The sequence below is a fragment of the Eucyclogobius newberryi genome, unplaced genomic scaffold (assembly GCF_026437365.1).
Source record: "Eucyclogobius newberryi isolate DKJ021-1_F unplaced genomic scaffold, fEucNew1.0.hap1 SCAF_6, whole genome shotgun sequence".
Taxonomy (NCBI): domain Eukaryota; kingdom Metazoa; phylum Chordata; class Actinopteri; order Gobiiformes; family Gobiidae; genus Eucyclogobius; species Eucyclogobius newberryi.
In genome coordinates, this window is record NW_027316278.1 from 3,041,523 (window position 1) to 3,054,020 (window position 12,498).

A 12,498-nucleotide genomic window follows, 5' to 3' on the forward strand; every position below is an offset into this window, starting at 1 on the left:
ATGAAGGTGATGACGGTGATGAAGGTGATGAAGGTGATGAAGGTGATGAAGGTGATGACGGTGATGACGGTGATGACGGTGATGACGGTGATGACGGTGATGACGGTGATGACGGTGATGAAGGTGATGAAGGTGATGAAGGTGATGACGGTGATGACGGTGATGACGGTGATGACGGTGATGACGGTGATGACGGTGATGAAGGTGATGACGGTGATGAAGGTGATGAAGGTGATGACGGTGATGACGGTGATGACGGTGATGACGGTGATGAAGGTGATGACGGTGATGACGGTGATGACGGTGATGACGGTGATGACGGTGATGACGGTGATGAAGGTGATGACGGTGATGACGGTGATGACGGTGATGACGGTGATGACGGTGATGACGGTGATGACGGTGATGAAGGTGATGAAGGTGATGACGGTGATGACGGTGATGACGGTGATGACGGTGATGACGGTGATGAAGGTGATGAAGGTGATGACGGTGATGACGGTGATGACGGTGATGACGGTGATGAAGGTGATGAAGGTGATGAAGGTGATGACGGTGATGACGGTGATGACGGTGATGACGGTGATGACGGTGATGACGGTGATGAAGGTGATGACGGTGATGAAGGTGATGAAGGTGATGACGGTGATGACGGTGATGACGGTGATGACGGTGATGACGGTGATGAAGGTGATGAAGGTGATGAAGGTGATGAAGGTGATGACGGTGATGACGGTGATGACGGTGATGACGGTGATGAAGGTGATGACGGTGATGACGGTGATGACGGTGATGACGGTGATGACGGTGATGACGGTGATGACGGTGATGAAGGTGATGACGGTGATGACGGTGATGAAGGTGATGAAGGTGATGACGGTGATGAAGGTGATGAAGGTGATGACGGTGATGAAGGTGATGAAGGTGATGAAGGTGATGACGGTGATGAAGGTGATGAAGGTGATGAAGGTGATGAAGGTGATGACGGTGATGACGGTGATGAAGGTGATGACGGTGATGACGGTGATGACGGTGATGACGGTGATGAAGGTGATGACGGTGATGAAGGTGATGAAGGTGATGACGGTGATGAAGGTGATGACGGTGATGACGGTGATGACGGTGATGAAGGTGATGAAGGTGATGACGGTGATGACGGTGATGACGGTGATGACGGTGATGACGGTGATGACGGTGATGAAGGTGATGAAGGTGATGAAGGTGATGAAGGTGATGAAGGTGATGACGGTGATGACGGTGATGACGGTGATGACGGTGATGACGGTGATGACGGTGATGACGGTGATGACGGTGATGAAGGTGATGACGGTGATGACGGTGATGACGGTGATGACGGTGATGAAGGTGATGACGGTGATGACGGTGATGAAGGTGATGACGGTGATGAAGGTGATGACGGTGATGACGGTGATGACGGTGATGACGGTGATGACGGTGATGACGGTGATGACGGTGATGACGGTGATGAAGGTGATGACGGTGATGACGGTGATGACGGTGATGAAGGTGATGAAGGTGATGACGGTGATGACGGTGATGACGGTGATGACGGTGATGAAGGTGATGACGGTGATGACGGTGATGAAGGTGATGACGGTGATGACGGTGATGACGGTGATGACGGTGATGACGGTGATGAAGGTGATGACGGTGATGAAGGTGATGACGGTGATGAAGGTGATGAAGGTGATGAAGGTGATGACGGTGATGACGGTGATGAAGGTGATGACGGTGATGACGGTGATGACGGTGATGACGGTGATGAAGGTGATGACGGTGATGAAGGTGATGAAGGTGATGAAGGTGATGACGGTGATGACGGTGATGACGGTGATGACGGTGATGACGGTGATGAAGGTGATGACGGTGATGACGGTGATGACGGTGATGACGGTGATGACGGTGATGACGGTGATGAAGGTGATGACGGTGATGAAGGTGATGACGGTGATGACGGTGATGACGGTGATGACGGTGATGACGGTGATGAAGGTGATGACGGTGATGACGGTGATGAAGGTGATGAAGGTGATGAAGGTGATGACGGTGATGACGGTGATGACGGTGATGAAGGTGATGAAGGTGATGAAGGTGATGAAGGTGATGAAGGTGATGACGGTGATGACGGTGATGAAGGTGATGAAGGTGATGACGGTGATGACGGTGATGACGGTGATGACGGTGATGACGGTGATGACGGTGATGACGGTGATGACGGTGATGACGGTGATGACGGTGATGACGGTGATGACGGTGATGACGGTGATGAAGGTGATGAAGGTGATGAAGGTGATGAAGGTGATGACGGTGATGACGGTGATGACGGTGATGACGGTGATGAAGGTGATGACGGTGATGACGGTGATGACGGTGATGACGGTGATGACGGTGATGACGGTGATGAAGGTGATGAAGGTGATGAAGGTGATGACGGTGATGACGGTGATGACGGTGATGACGGTGATGACGGTGATGAAGGTGATGAAGGTGATGACGGTGATGACGGTGATGACGGTGATGAAGGTGATGAAGGTGATGACGGTGATGACGGTGATGACGGTGATGACGGTGATGACGGTGATGAAGGTGATGACGGTGATGAAGGTGATGACGGTGATGAAGGTGATGAAGGTGATGAAGGTGATGACGGTGATGACGGTGATGAAGGTGATGACGGTGATGACGGTGATGACGGTGATGACGGTGATGACGGTGATGACGGTGATGACGGTGATGACGGTGATGAAGGTGATGAAGGTGATGAAGGTGATGACGGTGATGACGGTGATGACGGTGATGACGGTGATGACGGTGATGAAGGTGATGACGGTGATGACGGTGATGACGGTGATGACGGTGATGACGGTGATGACGGTGATGAAGGTGATGACGGTGATGACGGTGATGAAGGTGATGACGGTGATGACGGTGATGACGGTGATGACGGTGATGACGGTGATGACGGTGATGAAGGTGATGACGGTGATGACGGTGATGAAGGTGATGAAGGTGATGAAGGTGATGAAGGTGATGAAGGTGATGACGGTGATGACGGTGATGAAGGTGATGAAGGTGATGAAGGTGATGACGGTGATGAAGGTGATGACGGTGATGACGGTGATGACGGTGATGACGGTGATGAAGGTGATGACGGTGATGACGGTGATGACGGTGATGACGGTGATGACGGTGATGACGGTGATGAAGGTGATGACGGTGATGACGGTGATGAAGGTGATGAAGGTGATGAAGGTGATGACGGTGATGACGGTGATGACGGTGATGACGGTGATGACGGTGATGACGGTGATGACGGTGATGAAGGTGATGACGGTGATGACGGTGATGAAGGTGATGAAGGTGATGAAGGTGATGACGGTGATGACGGTGATGAAGGTGATGACGGTGATGACGGTGATGAAGGTGATGAAGGTGATGAAGGTGATGACGGTGATGACGGTGATGAAGGTGATGACGGTGATGACGGTGATGACGGTGATGAAGGTGATGAAGGTGATGAAGGTGATGACGGTGATGAAGGTGATGAAGGTGATGAAGGTGATGACGGTGATGAAGGTGATGACGGTGATGAAGGTGATGACGGTGATGACGGTGATGAAGGTGATGAAGGTGATGAAGGTGATGACGGTGATGAAGGTGATGAAGGTGATGAAGGTGATGACGGTGATGAAGGTGATGACGGTGATGAAGGTGATGACGGTGATGAAGGTGATGACGGTGATGAAGGTGATGACGTTCAAACAGCAGATTTCTGATGGAGTTTGTGACTAAACTCGATGTGAGTGAAACTGGCCTCATTTATCAGACTTGAGAGTCTGATAAATGAGGCTCAGAACCTCGTGTGCCTCCGTCAGACTCTTGTACAGTTTGTGTAGGAGGAGCTACTTTGAGGCCTAATCTTTATGTCTCTGTGGAGCATGTCTCTGTGGGAGGAGCATGTCTCTGTGGGTGGAGCATGTCTCTGTGGGAGGAGCATGTCTCTGTGGGAGGAGCATGTCTCTGTGGGAGGAGCATGTCTCTGTGGGAGGAGCATGTCTCTGTGGGAGGAGCATGTCCCAGAGAAATATGTGGATTCAATTAACCTTTTGTGATCTGCATAGTTGATTTAAGTAATATTTAACATTTTGGCTCCTGTGTCATTCAGTTACAGTATGTTATATAATTACACAACCCGCCACTTCAACATACAACTAAATATTATTAATGACACAAATTAATATTTCAAATCGCTAACAAAATAACTAGCCAGTTGCTATGCAGTTGACAAAAAGTTTCTGAAGGGTTAGCGCTGGTCAGTCTAATCACCGCACTGGTCAGTCTAATCACCGCACTGGTCAGTCTAATCACCGCACTGGTCAGTTTAATCACCGCACTGGTCAGTTTAATCACCGCACTGGTCAGTCTAATCACCGCACTGGTCAGTCTAATCACCGCACTGGTCAGTTTAATCACCGCACTGGTCAGTCTAATCACCGCACTGGTCAGTTTAATCACCGCACTGGTCAGTCTAATCACCGCACTGGTCAGTCTAATCACCGCACTGGTCAGTTTAAACACCGCACTGGTCAGTTTAATCACCGCACTGGTCAGTCTAATCACCGCACTGGTCAGTTTAATCACCGCACTGGTCAGTCTAATCACCGCACTGGTCAGTCTAATCACCGCACTGGTCAGTTTAATCACCGCACTGGTCAGTCTAATCACCGCACTGGTCAGTTTAATCACCGCACTGGTCAGTTTAATCACCGCACTGGTGTTTCACACACTACCCTGGGCTGCTAAAATGGACTCAGCTGCTGAGGTCTTCTCCGCTCCTCCCAAAAAGAACCAGGTTCAGAGAGGGTTTCTCTTTTGTTCTGAAGGACAAAGTCAGACCTGTGTCTTCCTCCTCAGAGAGCTCAGGGTTTAAATCTTTGTTCTCTTTCAACTTGTCACTGATTCTAGAGAACAGCTCTTTACGTTTAAATTCTCATCATCTAGTCTCTAAAAAAAAGCAAGCGACCGAGCCACTTCTTCTTCTTTGGTGTTTTATGGCGGTTGGTATCCAAATGTTTCATTACCGCCACCTCCAGTAGTTGTACATCTTAGACTTTAGACTTTATTCTTTAGACTTTGGACTTTCTACTGGATTGAGCGTGGCCCTCAATTTCTTTACTCTGATTTTGCAAATGGGGAATTTCTTGACTCTGACTCCCATTTAGCGCCTTTGGTGAATCTTCTATTTCTGCCCATTCAAGCTCTTTTGTTCAAAGGATTCTTCCTGCAGCTTTAACAATGATCCTGATCCTTTCAGTTCTTTTAAGTTTGAGCAGCTCAGTTTATAACATCCACCATAAAGAGAACAAGATCCTTTCTGTCCACAACCAAGGTATTCTCAGTACTTCTGGGACCTCCACACTTGGAACCTCCACACATAGAACCTTCACACATAGAACCTTTACAAACAAAGTTACACAGAAAGTCCAACCATATTTGCACAAGCAATGTTAAGTAATTCAGTCAAATGTATCCCTTCAAAAGACTTTTACTTTATGTGGATGATGTGTAAATAGCATCTAAAACTGAGGAGATGCGGAGAGAGCTCAGAGATGTTTGTGACGTCCTGTGACTGAGACCTCCAGCATTTCTCCTTGCGCTGGTCAGTTTAATCACCGCACTGGTCAGTTTAAACAAGGGGTCGGCAACCTTTGATGTTCAAAGAGCCAAATTGGACCAAAAAACAAAACACAAATCTCTCTGGAGCCGCAAAAAATGAAAAACTTTATATGAAGGAACAAAGGCTGTAAGTGAATATGAGCCACTATCAAAATGAAAGGGCTACAAATACATAATGAGCATTCCTGATTCTGATAAATGAACTGCAATTAAAGCAACAGAAATACAGAGTTATAACAAAGAAAACCAAAGCCCATAAAAAGAATCAACATGAACGACTGTGAACTTCACTTCTTCGACTTTGGCAGATGAAGCCACAGCTGCCCCGGGACAAATCTGTATCTTCAGCCCTTTTACTATGTCCCACTGACACCACCAGAGGACGCCATTTGGCCTGAACCAGATTTAAACTTAGATTTTGGCTGAAACAGTTGGTCAAAAATGCTCCAAAAAACATGATTAAAAGTTTTTAAAAATTACATGAGAAACGTTCAAATAAGAGAAAAAGCTGATATTTCTGCACTTTTGGGATTCATTTGACAGACATTTCACACGTTGAGTTTATGCAGAAACATCACAACATTTTTATTTTTATCAGTGAGTCGAAGACATTTCTCCTGTGAACGCTCAAATCAACTGAAATGTGAACGAGCTGCTGGAATCAAACAAAAATGTAAAAGTTGAACTCTTAAATAACATGATTCTGAGTCCAAGTGTTGAGAAAATGCATTGTTTCGCTGCAGTTGAAGTGTCCTTTATCTCCCCCTGTCGTTAGCAAACAAGCTAAAGCTAAACTCACTAGTTCATTTGAGCCAAACAAAAGCTCTCATTGTCTCGTTCTGTCAGAGGAATGTGAGGTCAAAGGTCAAACTCCAAAAGAAACAACATTTTGGATTTAAATCACATTTTTATTCAGTTTTGTTCATAAGAAAAGGACGAGTGAAAGTTCCATCGTCTGAAGAGAAGAAACTTCTCACTCGTCTCCATGACGATCCTCAGACTGTGGAGAGAGAGACTGGATCAGGGCAAGTCTCATTTATCAACTTTCACTAAACACAGAAGTGTAATCAGACTATAGCATCAGGAGTGTAATCAGACTATGACATCAGGAGTGTAATCAGACTATGACATCAGAAGTGTAATCAGACTATAGCATCAGGAGTGTAATCAGACTATAACATCAGGAGTGTAATCAGACTATGACATCAGGAGTGTAATCAGACTATGACATCAGAAGTGTAATCAGACTATAGCATCAGGAGTGTAATCAGACTATAACATCAGGAGTGTAATCAGACTATAGCATCAGGAGTGTAATCAGACTATGACATCAGGAGTGTAATCAGACTATGACATCAGGAGTGTAATCAGACTATAACATCAGGAGTGTAATCAGACTATAGTATCAGGAGTGTAATCAGACTATGACATCAGAAGTGTAATCAGACTATGACATCAGAAGTGTAATCAGACTATAGTATCAGGAGTGTAATCAGACTATAACATCAGGAGTGTAATCAGACTATGACATCAGAAGTGTAATCAGACTATAGCATCAGGAGTGTAATCAGACTATAACATCAGGAGTGTAATCAGACTATAGCATCAGGAGTGTAATCAGACTAAGACATCAGGAGTGTAATCAGACTATGACATCAGGAGTGTAATCAGACTATAACATCAGGAGTGTAATCAGACTATAGTATCAGGAGTGTAATCAGACTATGACATCAGAAGTGTAATCAGACTATAGCATCAGGAGTGTAATCAGACTATAGCATCAGGAGTGTAATCAGACTATGACATCAGGAGTGTAATCAGACTATGACATCAGGAGTGTAATCAGACTATAACATCAGGAGTGTAATCAGACTATAGTATCAGGAGTGTAATCAGACTATGACATCAGGAGTGTAATCAGACTATGACATCAGGAGTGTAATCAGATTATAGTATCAGGAGTGTAATCAGACTATGACATCAGGAGTGTAATCAGACTATGACATCAGAAGTGTAATCAGACTATAGCATCAGGAGTGTAATCAGACTATGACATCAGGAGTGTAATCAGACTATGACATCAGGAGTGTAATCAGACTATGACATCAGGAGTGTAATCAGACTATAACATCAGGAGTGTAATCAGACTATAACATCAGGAGTGTAATCAGACTACAACATCAGGAGTGTAATCAGACTATGACATCAGGAGGGTAATCAGACTATGACATCAGGAGTGTAATCAGACTATGACATCAGGAGTGTAATCAGAGTATAGCATGAGGAGTGTAATCAGAGTATAGCATCAGGAGTGTAATCAGACTATGACATCAGGAGTGTAATCAGACTATAGCATCAGGAGCGTAATCAGACTATGACATCAGGAGTGTAATCAGACTATGACATCAGGAGTGTAATCAGACTATAGCATCAGGAGTGTAATCAGACTATGACATCAGGAGTGTAATCAGACTATGACATCAGGAGTGTAATCAGACTATAACATCAGGAGTGTAATCAGACTATAACATCAGGAGTGTAATCAGACTATAGCATCAGGAGTGTAATCAGAGTATAGCATCAGGAGTGTAATCAGACTATAGCATCAGGAGTGTAATCAGAGTATAGCATCAGGAGTGTAATCAGACTATAACATCAGGAGTGTAATCAGAGTATAGCATCAGGAGTGTAATCAGACTATAGCATCAGGAGTGTAATCAGAGTATAGCATCAGGAGTGTAATCAGACTATGACCTCAGGAGTGTAATCAGACTATAGCATCAGGAGTGTAATCAGAGTATAGCATCAGGAGTGTAATCAGACTATGACCTCAGGAGTGTAATCAGAGTATAGCATCAGGAGTGTAATCAGACTATAGCATCAGGAGTGTAATCAGACTATGACATCAGGAGTGTAATCAGAGTATAGCATGAGGAGTGTAATCAGAGTATAGCATCAGGAGTGTAATCAGACTATGACATCAGGAGTGTAATCAGACTATAGCATCAGGAGCGTAATCAGACTATGACATCAGGAGTGTAATCAGACTATGACATCAGGAGTGTAATCAGACTATAGCATCAGGAGTGTAATCAGAGTATAGCATCAGGAGTGTAATCAGACTATGACCTCAGGAGTGTAATCAGAGTATAGCATCAGGAGTGTAATCAGACTATGACCTCAGGAGTGTAATCAGAGTATAGCATCAGGAGTGTAATCAGAGTATGCTCACAGTCCGGTCGGTCGGTCTCGTTAGACTCCTCCTCCTGCTCGTCATCGTCGTCACCGTCTGTCGAAACAAAAGAAACGTTTTCAAAACTTCATATTTTGGACAATTTAGCACTTTTTAATCCAGATTCAGTGATTTATAAAGGTCCAGTTAAATCTGATTTCCAGAGTTAAATCGGATTTCCAGAGTTAAATCTGATTTGACGTTCTCACAAACACTTTAATATTGAAATGTTTGATTTTAAATGTTTCGGCTTTAGAACGGCCTTTTTTAGAGTGAAAGTGGGCGGTCCGTCCAGGCACAGCCAATCAGAGCGCTGCTTTCAGGAAACATGAAGCGGTTGATTGACAAATAATTATTGACAAAATTAGTAACGATGATGAATTTTAAATTATAGTTGTTGTTGTTGTTGTTGTTGTTATTACAAATGAAAACGCTGTAAAATGTCTTTGCCGTTTCCACGACGACGGATGGAATAGTCTTTACAAAAATAAACACATTTCAATTTAGTTCAATAACTATTTAATTTAGTTAAATTATTTAAAAAATATCTAATTGTTACTTTTCTGACGGAAGTTTTGAAAGTCAAAGAGCAAAATCTTAATTAAAAGTGTCGACACACTGAGGCCAGCAGGGGGCAGCAACACACTAAACCAGGACTAAACCAGGTCTAAACCAGGTCTAAACCAGGACTAAACCAGGTCTAAACCAGGTCTAAACCAGGACTAAACCAGGTCTAAACCAGGTCTAAACCAGGTCTAAACCAGGTCTAAACCAGGACTAAACCAGGACTAAACCAGGTATAAACCAGGACTAAACCAGGTCTAAACCAGGTCTAAACCAGGTCTAAACCAGGACTAAACCAGGTATAAACCAGGTCCAAACCAGGACTAAACCAGGACTAAACCAGGTCTAAACCAGGTCCAAACCAGGACTAAACCAGGACTAAACCATGACTTAACCAGGACTAAACCAGGACTAAACCAGGTATAAACCAGGTCCAAACCAGGACTAAACCAGGACTAAACCAGGTCTAAACCAGGACTAAACCAGGACTAAACCAGGACTTAACCAGGACTAAACCAGGACTAAACCAGGTATAAACCAGGACTAAACCAGGACTAAACCAGGTCCAAACCAGGACTAAACCAGGACTAAACCAGGACTAAACCAGGACTTAACCAGGACTAAACCAGGTCTAAACCAGGACTAAACCAGGACTAAACCAGGACTAAACCAGGACTAAACCAGGTCCAAACCAGGACTAAACCAGGACTAAACCAGGACTTAACCAGGACTAAACCAGGACTAAACCAGGTCTAAACCAGGACTAAACCAGGACTAAACCAGGACTAAACCAGGACTAAACCAGGTCCAAACCAGGACTAAACCAGGACTAAACCAGGTCTAAACCAGGACTAAACCAGGTCCAAACCAGGACTAAACCAGGACTAAACCAGGACTAAACCAGGACTTAACCAGGACTAAACCAGGACTAAACCAGGTCTAAACCAGGACTAAACCAGGACTAAACCAGGTCATAGTTCATGTTTGACTGACCAAACGGCGGTGACACATTCAGAGACTCATTCTTGAAATCTGCGAAAAACACATTTTAGACAAAACCGTGTTAAAACAAATGTTTGTTTTTGAGACTCATTAAAAACCAAATGTGGGAGATAAAGTGATAAAAGTGTGAATATTCACAAACATCAGAGGTAAAAGTCACTCACAGAAGGAGAACATGGTGATCTGGAGAGTGAAGAAGACAAAGGTTAAACACAAAGTCATTCAACAAAAGTCAAAGAAAAACATTAAAAAAACGAATCTAAACTAAAAACTGTTTTGTGTCGCAGACTCTTTTCTGTCTTAAACTGTTTGTGATTTTGACGTATGTTTTTCCTCTTTGTGAAGCTCTTTTAAGCCTCGTGTGACGATTGTGTTTTATAAATAAACTTTTCTTTGTCTAAAGTTGATTTTCTGCTTTTACTCACCAAAAGTTTCACTGCGTCACAGTCGCGTTCGGGAGAAAACAGCCACGAGCCTCTGGGCGTGTCCACATTAACCCTATTGGTCTGCGCGAGCCTCTGGGCGTGTCCACATTAACCCTATTGGTCTGCGCGAGCCTCTGGGCGTGTCCACATTAACCCTATTGGTCTGCGCGAGGCACTGGGCGTGTCCGCTTTAACCCTATTGGTCTGCGCGAGGCACTGGGCGTGTCCGCTTTAACCCTATTGGTCTGCGCGAGGCACTGGGCGTGTCCGCTTTAACCCTATTGGTCTGCGCGAGGCACTGGGCGTGTCCGCTTTAACCCTATTGGTCTGCACGAGCTGCTGGGCGTGTCTACTACGCTCTCATTGGACGCTTCAGCTGTCGATCATTCAGACGAACACTCCGGAGAAAACGAAAGTAAAAAGCTCCGGGTCACGTGGGCAGAACACGGGACGTCACCATGGTAACGCCTCCGGCAGCCATTTTGTGACTGTAAAAATACAACTCAAACTCAGACTAAAAGAACTTCTTCAGATCATTTTAATTTGTCTAAATTGAAACTAAATCTTCAGGTTCTTTTTTATTAGAACAAAAACAACAACAACAACAACAACAACAACAATAACAACAACAACAGAAAAACATAATTAAAAAAATATGAAAACACTGAAAAAAACTTTAAAAACGAGCAGGACCAGGAGAACATAAGATAAATAAGGAATAAAAGTAGAAAATAAGGGAAATATATAAATAAAAAACACATTTAAGAAAAGAAGGATCAGAGCAAATTATGTTCCGAAAATATGTCCCATTTTGTCCATTGTCTTTTTTTAAATGTGTTTATTTTCAGTTTGAGTCAATAATTTATTTTTTCCATTGTGCATATGTATCTGTCCCCTGTGTCCCCTGTGTCCCCTGTGTCCCCTGTGTCCCCTGTGTCCCCTGTGTCCACGGTCCAGAGGTATCCGTCCCCTGTGTCCATGGGCGGGGTTTACAGTGTCTGCAGTGCTTTGTCATGACCTGGAAGTCAGACCTAAACTTCCATAATTAATATAAAAACAACAGTTAAAGTTTGAAATAAATAAATAAAGAAAACAAAATACCCATCGCAAACAAGTAGCATCACAGTGTGTGGGACGTCCTCCCAGTGTGTGGGACGTGTCCTCCCAGTGTGTGGGACGTCCTCTGATGTCCTCCCAGTGTGTGGGACGTCCTCTGATGTCCTCCCAGTGTGTGGGACGTACTGGGACGTGTCCTCCCAGTGTGTGGGACGTCCTCTGATGTCCTCCTCCTGTTTGAGTGTTTAGTGCAGATGTGACAGAAACAATGAAAACATTTGTTCTAATATCTGAGGTCATAACACTAGTGTCCAGCAGAGGGCGACATAAACAAAGAGTTAAAAAGTTAGAGGGATTATTTCGTCGCTCTCACACAGAAGAATCTCTAAAAGCATGGAAAAGTTGCCTGCTGTCCTATAAGCAGGCTCTGCGTAAGGCCCAAACCAGATATTATTCAAATCTAATAGAAGTCAACAAAAGTAACACTAAATTCCTTTTCAGCACTGTAGCCATGGTAACAAA

At 44.3% G+C, this 12,498-nt stretch overlaps 1 long non-coding RNA gene across 1 annotated transcript; it reads right to left on the reverse strand.

The window, feature by feature from the left end:
- Positions 1–6,584: 6,584 nt before the first annotated feature.
- Positions 6,585–10,987, reverse strand: LOC140347102 (uncharacterized). The gene is made up of 5 exons (XR_011924350.1): positions 10,921–10,987; positions 10,660–10,678; positions 10,487–10,525; positions 8,930–8,986; positions 6,585–6,697 (listed from the first exon to the last, which is right to left on the reverse strand). It is a non-coding gene; the product is annotated as an uncharacterized lncRNA (long non-coding RNA).
- Positions 10,988–12,498: the final 1,511 nt, after the last annotated feature.